Source organism: Oncorhynchus nerka, linkage group LG20 (assembly GCF_034236695.1).
Source record: "Oncorhynchus nerka isolate Pitt River linkage group LG20, Oner_Uvic_2.0, whole genome shotgun sequence".
In the NCBI taxonomy this organism is placed as follows: domain Eukaryota; kingdom Metazoa; phylum Chordata; class Actinopteri; order Salmoniformes; family Salmonidae; genus Oncorhynchus; species Oncorhynchus nerka.
The window spans coordinates 52361089-52369535 of NC_088415.1; positions in this window are offsets into that span (position 1 = coordinate 52361089).

Here is an 8447-nt window from a genome sequence, read left to right on the forward strand (position 1 = left end):
TATTATCTAGCTGGTGACAATTGGATAAAACTGGAATGCCTTGAGGTTGTGTCCTTACAAATAACAAATTAAAATATTTCAAAAGCAGGCAGAGGACTTGAAAGATTGCGATTATACGAGACCGACAATTACTTGTCAAAACGAATGCTAATGGGGAAAAAACAATCACACAAGCTATTACTGTGTAGGCGAGTTGACCATGAAAAAGTGTTTCTAACTAACGAAAGTAGTTAACTGTTTCCAAGTTGTGTTGCTATTCTTCTAGCTATCTACTCAGATGAAGACACAAACCATTCCAATGACTCGTTGGGTTTAAAACCGCAAAGAATAGATCTGACGAGTGGGGAGTTGAATGATGCGGTTGTCATTATTGCACAATATTGCCAGTTAGCTGTAGTATTGCAATGATAATCAAAAGATACAGCTGCTAGCCCTATCGCCAACTGGTTTGTGGCTGTTCATTCAAGGCCAGAGACCGGGCGTTAGCGCAGTCAAATGATCCCAGAAACTATGTACAACGAAACAGATAAAGCACGTAGACTACATTAAAAACTATTTCTATAAACATAAAGCAAGCAATGCCGAAGTCACCTCGAACGCCATACTGGTTTTGACGTCACGTATAGTCGGAGAACTGGAGAATTCCAAATAAATGAAACAAAAAAGCGAGCTCCGGTGCAATTTGAGACGATTGCAACAAACCCGCTAGTCTAGTGCAGTGTGTCCCATCTGTCTTTTTTTGTTAAAAAAAAAACGAGGTGTGTTAGCTGTAGTAATCGTGTGCCAACATTCCACGGTTTGAGCATTCCGTAGAAGTTGTAAGGATACGTCTTTTTGCACAGGTTTGAAATCGGAGCCTGAAAACAGACCAACTCACTGATCACAATCCAGATCATTTGACCAATTAACCTGGCCACACATCATTTTGAGTTTGGGAAAACGAATAATAAACCAGGTGTATTCTGCATGCATAGCCCTATAGGTTACACATCAACCAATTATTTAAAGACCTGTGGTCACTCTCTGAGACTGAAACTCACTCAACCTGGTAGACTGAAAACCCTGAAGCAGTAATCCAATAATAGCTGAGATGTCTCTGCACCTTGGATAGAAACGCTTGTCATGCCTTATCCACCCCTGACAGTCTTCAGCTGAGATGTCTCTGCACCTTGGATAGAAACGCTTGTCATGCCTTATCCACCCCGGACAGTCTTCAGCTGAGATGTCTCTGCACCTTGGATAGAAACGCTTGTCATGCCTTATCCACCCCTGACAGTCTTCAGCTGAGATGTCTCTGCACCTTGGATAGAAACGCTTGTCATGCCTTATCCACCCCTGACAGTCTTCAGCTGAGATGTCTCTGCACCTTGGATAGAAACGCTTGTCATGCCTTATCCACCCCTGACAGTCTTCAGCTGAGATGTCTCTGCACCTTGGATAGAAACGCTTGTGATGCCTTATCCACCCCTGACAGTCTTCAGCTGAGATGTCTCTGCACCTTGGATAGAAACGCTTGTCATGCCTTATCCACCCCTGACAGTCTTCAGCTGAGATGTCTCTGCACCTTGGATAGAAACGCTTGTCATGCCTTATCCACCCCTGACAGTCTTCAGCTGAGATGTCTCTGCACCTTGGATAGAAACGCTTGTCATGCCTTATCCACCCCTGACAGTCTTCAGCTGAGATGTCTCTGCACCTTGGATAGAAACGCTTGTCATGCCTTATCCACCCCTGACAGTCTTCAGCTGAGATGTCTCTGCAGCCGGCTTCCGTTGCATCCAGGAGGGACATTTGGTCATGTGGCCGATGATAATACACTTTCCACCTCTAGGTAGAAAAACATTACTCAATGTGGTTGAGGAAAGGCGAGTAGGGGGGGAGGAAAAGGGAAACCATTTTTGGATGGGCTGCAGACCAGTTTGTGATTGGTGGAATGCTACATTGTCCCATGCAATCATAAATGTCCTCGTGTTTCCTCCCAGCGGCTCCCTTTCTGCTTCTGGCACCAGTTGTTGGTGGAGGTCATCTAAACACAGAAGAAGGAGCTCAGTGTTGTAGGGACCAATCTGGCATTTCTGCAGGACCAAACCAGCACTCCAGATTGCAGCACACATTGTGATATTCGCTCCTCTCTGACCGGGCACATGAACTTTTCCCGATGACGTTTCTTCCCCACCGATGTGTTTTTGAAAGGTTAAACCCTGCCTCGTCTACATCAATTATTTCATGTGGGGTCTGATTAGCCTCCAACTCTATGAATCTGAAAGAAATCAAACACTATGTGTAAATTATTTTCCGTGTGTCCTACTATATGTACTGTAACCCATGTTTACATGTAGAGTAGCATAGTGTAAAACTCACTATAGAACAAGACATATTGGATGGACACCATACCTGGACGTATTGGTGCCGGAGTTACTTAACCCACTCACTGTCCCTTTCAAAAGGAACTGTGTACAACTGTTTCATTCCAACTCTGTGTTTGGTCAGAGTCTGAGCGATGGGAGCCTGATGCTTTCTACACTGTGAAATACCAGGTTGTCCTCTACAATTCTAGTCTGAATTTCTCTCCGTTTTAATTGCATTGTCAGCAATGACCAATCCTACAATGGCATGCTCTTGGTTTTCACTGATGAGCTTTCCTCTTCTCCCCCAGAGAGAGGAAGAAGTTGCATCCTTTAGAGCAGGGGTGTCAAAGTCAAATGGACGGAGGGCCAAATAAAAAAATCAGCTACAAGACGAGGGCCGGACTGTTCGAATGTTCATTGAAAAATGTTTAAATGACGCATATAGTCTAGTGAACCTAATTGAACCTACTGAAAACCTAACAAATATATTACAATATGATCAGATAAATAAAGCAATATTTTCTTATGGCTCTGTCAGTAATCTTTAATTTTCAACAGACACAAAAGACAAATTTCCTTTATATAAATATCCCCATAACATGAACATTAAATGAAAGAAACCGGTATTCAAGGCACCATCAGTAGACTATATTTTCTATTTTAGCAAAAGTGGGCTAAATTTACTTCAAAGAAAAAACAATAATAGCAATTTTCTATCATCCACTCAACTGAAATATTTTTAAAATATAATTGGATTGAAATACAAAAAAATAAAGTGCAAAAATCTATTAATCAAAAACAACACTTTGTTTAAGGAGAAGTAACATGCAGTGAAAACAAATATTAAATTTTAACTTTTAAACTTGAACTGAGTAAAAACTCTAAATATGTGATTGCACAGTAATGTTCACTTGTTTGAGGTTGAGGGTGATACTTGGTGGTGTCCCATCTTTTCCACAAGTTCATCAATGTTCGGGGTAAGGCTCTGAGCTGAAGAAATCCTCAGAATTGAGTGGAGGTGTTCAGCAGTAAGTCGACTTCTGTGTGATGTTTTGTTCAGGTTCATCAAAGAAAACAGTTGTTCACACAGGTATGTGCTGCCAAACATAGACAACGTTTGAGCAGCCTGGATGCGCAGCTGGGGCATTGTGCCGGGGAGGAAACGGGCGAACTCCGCAGCACCCACTGCCGCATATTTTGCCCTCAGTGCATCATTGCATTGGAGGTCAATCAACTCCATTTGGAGGTTTGGTGGTGAGCTTTCCACGTCAACAGCAAATGGGTTACCGAGCAGTTCCAACCTGCTTTTTTGTGCTTCAAAGTCAGCAAATCGGCGTCGAAAGTCAGCGGCAAGCATACCTATTTTATCAGCCAACTGTGTGCTCGGGAACGCACTGGTAGAGAGCTTCTCTTTCATGGTCTGGCAGCTGGGAAAGTGGCTCAAATTTTCTTTCCACATCTGCGTCTCCCACAGAGTCAGTTTGGTTTTAAATGCCTTCACTGTACTGTACATATCAGAGATGACACGATCCCGACCCTGCAGCTGCAAGTTTATTGCATTCAGATGACTCGTAATGTCACACAGAAAAGCCATTTCACACAGAAACATTTCGTCTCGGAGTTGTGTTGTGTCTTTCCCTTTGCTGTCCAAGAACAGACAAATCTCCTCACGAAGCTCGAAACATCTTTGAAGCACCTTTCCCTGGCTTAGCCATCGCACCTCTGTGTGATAAGGCAAATCACCATGCTCCGTTTCTAACTCCGTCAGAAATGCCTTGAACTGGCGGTGATTCAAACCTTTGGCTCTGATAAAGTTAACTGTGCGCGTGATGATGCTCATTACATGCTCCATTTTCAAGGCTTTACCGCACAACGCTTCCTGGTGTATGATACAATGATAAGCTGTCAGCTCACCTGTCGCGTTTTCCTCTTGCATCTTTTCCCGTATCTTCGCCACCAGTCCGCTCCTGTGTCCACACATCGCAGGTGCTCCGTCGGTTGTCAAACCCACGAGTTTTTCCCAAGGCAGCTCCATCTCATTTACACATCTTGACACCTCTTCATACAAATCATGCCCGTAGTTGTGCCATGCATAGGACGTAAAGCCAAAAACTCCTCTGTCACGCTTAGGTTGGAGTCCACTCCGCGGATGAAAATTGACAACTGGGCAATGTCAGAAATGTCGGTGCTCTCATCCACAGCCAAGGAATATGCAATAAAATCTTTTCCCTTTTTCACAAGCTGCTCTTTTAGATTGATGGACAACTGGTCTACTCTCTCGGCAATGGTGTTTCTGCTCAGACTCACATTTAAAAAGAGTTGCCTTTTTCTGGGCAAACTTCGTCACAAACTTTAATCATGCAGTTTTTGATGAAATCCCCTCCGTAAATGGCCGGGCTGATTTAGCGATCTCTTCTGCCAAAATAAAACTGGCCTTGACAGCAGCCTGGCCTTGTGATTTGGCTTTTTGAACAGAGCCTGTCGAGATTTGAGGCCTCGTTTTAATTCCTCTGCCTTTGTAGCCTTTGTTCCATGTCCATATTCTTGTTTTTGTCCGCGTGTTTCGTTTCATAATGTCGTCTCAGATTATACTCTTTCAGTACCGCCACACTTTCTCCACACAGAAGACACACAGGTTTTCCAGCTACCTTCGTGAACATATACTCCGACTCCCACCTTGTTTGAAACCCCCGGTTCTCAGTATCCACCTTCCGTTTTGCCATTTTTGATGGGTATCTGAAAGTTAATTTTACTGTGATGCTGACGACTGCTGTGCCAATAAATATTGAAATGAAGCAGCCTACTGCTCGGTGCGTCACCTTTGCATTGTGGGAAATGTAGTATTGGTGCGTGTAAAAGATCTGCGGGCTGCCGGCTTGCTGCGGGCCGGTTCTAATAATAAATCAAGATCATCCCAGGGGCCGTAAAAAACCTTCTTGCGGGCCGGATGTGGCCCGCGGGCCTTGACTCTGACATATGTGCTTTAGAGGAACAAAAATACAACATATGTATTTGCATTGGGACTGGTGGCCTACAGTTACTGTGGACATAGAAACAGTAATGATAGAAGAAGCCTTTGTGAAATGCATTACTTACCTGTTGGTTTGCTGAAAATTCTGGATAATGGAAGCCAAGGTTGACCATCTGAGATTGGGCTGGACTCTTTCACCAGCCTCTCTCAGTGATAGACCCATGATTGCATGGCTCCAGTATTAGGCTGGACTTTTTCACCAGCCTCTCTCAGTGATAGACCATAGTATTAGGCTGGACTTTTTCACCAGTCTCTCTCAGTGATAGAACACGGTTTATCACAGGGTCTATGATGGCGGCTCTCATTTCATCAGTGACAACAGCTCTTACTCTCCTTTGAACACCACCACGCATTCTTACTCCTCTCCCCCTACCTCTCCTTCTCCCTTGTCCTGGTCCGACTACTCCTCTGCCTGGTCCAGTTACTCCTCTGCCTGGTCCAGTTACTCCTCTGCCTGTTAACGATTGTAAAAAACTGTAAAGGGGTGTTGTATCACCACGAGCTGCCAGAACAGCTTTAAAAGTGCCTTGGCATAGATTCTACAAGTAGACATAAACCATGCCAGGAGAATGCACCCCACATCATAACATATACTTTGTATCCCTTGTTTACTCAAGCGTTTCCTTTATTTTTGGCAGTTACCTGTATGCCTATGGGGCTACGCATGCAGAAATACACCTGGAATACACCTGGTTTATTATTTTGTTTTCCCAAACTACATTTTTTTTGGTGTGACCAGGTTAATTGATCTGAATAGCGGTCAGTGAGGTAGTGGTCTAATTTCATGCTCACATTTCAAACCCGTGCAATAAACATATCATTACATCACCCGTGGAATGCTCAAACCGTGGAATGTTGTCACGCGATTACTACAGCGAAATGAACACACGACACGCCCCAACCTTTAGCACAAAAAGACAGATGGACACACCACACTAGACTAGTGGGTTTGATGCAATCGTCTCAAATTGCACCAGAGCTCACTTTTTTATTGATTGTATTATTACTTACTTTCATTTATCAGTCCAAGTCGAAGTGAATTTATTGAACAAATAAAATATGAAATGTCTTAAGAGGAAAATACAGTCTATTCCTGAGCATCATCGCCTTTTTATAGGTTATCAAAGCATACTTCTTGGCTTTACTCAGCCAGGACCGGATTAAAAAATCATAGGCCCCTCATCTTGGCAACAGCCTGTCTCAAAATGAGCTACTTTGAAAAATAGTGCTGCTGTTCGCTACAAATTGGGAGGTGTTGAGAAAAAAATGGTTTCTATTAGTTCCACAGACAGATTAGTCTTCTGATTTCTAAACCGTACATACAAATATAAATACATCTGCAATGCGAAAACCGACAGCCCCAATCAACCATAGAAATATAATCCATAGATGGCACTTTCCATTCAAATCAGGACTGGCATCCATTGCTACTGTACCCATTAGTTTAACAGTCAAATTGCCAGGGTAAGAGGTTACAAAACCCTTTTAATGGATTATAAATCTATGGCCACAAGGAACAAGCTGTAGCCTATATTTGGCGTGCATACTGCCCAAACTGCAGCCTTCCTGATTGTAGGCATACATGTAACTGCCAAAATAAAGGAAACACTTGAGTTAACAAGGGATACAAAGTATATGTTATGGTGTGGGATGCATTCTCCTCTGCATGGTTTATGTCTACTTGTAGAATCTATGCCAAGGCACTTTGAAGCTGTTCTGGCAGTTCGTGGTGGCGCAACACCATTTTAAGACACTTTATTTGGGTGTTTTCTTAATTTTGGCAGATACATGTATGTGCTTGTGATAAAAATGTATTCCACAGTTAATTTTTATAAACTATTGATCATCTGTTGCTAAATTTTGCACTCTGCTGTATTTTGAACATTGAGAGCAGGCTCATGTAGTTGGATAAAAAAAACAATTATACATTTAAATGTTTTTATTTATTTTATTTTTTGCCTCTTGGGCCGTCTACGAGCTTGGGCCCAGCCCGACGTCAACCAATAATTTAATGGCCTGTAGGTTCTCTCTGAGACTGAAACTCACACAACCTGGTAGACTGGAAACCCTGAAGCAATAATCCAATAATTAGCCTAATCCAAATGCTGTAATCCTATACATTGTGAAGGCCAACTAAATATTCTGTTTGCTAGATTGTCTATAGGGTCTCATTTCAAATTCCAAGTTTTTCACATCCCATTGTTCACCAGATTTAATCAAAATCATAAACCAAATTTGAAACACTGTGTGTAAACTTTCCCCCTTTCCGCTGATCTGACATCAGTTTAACACGGACTCTCTCTCTCTCTCTCTCTCTCTCTCTCTCTCTCTCTCTCTCTCTCTCTCTCTCTCTCTCTCTCTCTCTCTCTCTCTCTCTCTCTCTCTCTCATCTCTCTCTCTCTCTCTCCTCTCTCTCTCTCTCTCTCATTTTATGGCAGGCAGCAATGTAGTGCGCTGCCAACCCACAGCTCTCTGCGTCTTCCCCCAACAGGACGGGTAGTCTATCCTCATCAGAGAGGTATTTGATACCTTGAATAAAGGTTTCACATTTAGGGAAATTACACTCTCTAATTGTTTTATATATTTTTTAAACATTTTGTCAGGAAATGCAGCTGTCTCCGGTTCTGCTGTGGTGCCGTGGTTGCACAGCCTTTCCTCTAGAGGGAGCCATGTTTTCATGTGTCTACCCTTCTCAATGGCAAGGCTGTGCTCGCTGAGCCTGTACTTTGTCAAGGTTTTTCTAAGGTTTTGATCAAGAACCATGTTCAAATAGTTTGCCACGGTGTACTGTCATTTTAGGGCCAGATAGCACTGCATTTTGCTTTGTGCTTGTGTTTCCCAATAAGTAATGTAGATTTGTTTTGACTTTGATGTAATTTGGTTAATTCTGATTGATTGGATGTTCTGGCCCTGAGACTTCAGTGTGTTAGTAGAACAGGTTTGTGAACTCAGCTGGATGAGGGGACTCTTTTCTCTGCTCAGCTCTTGGCATTGCATTGCACTGTATTTTAGATGTTTCCAAAACTTAATTGCTCTTTTTAAAATGTTTTTTTACTAGTGGATATTGG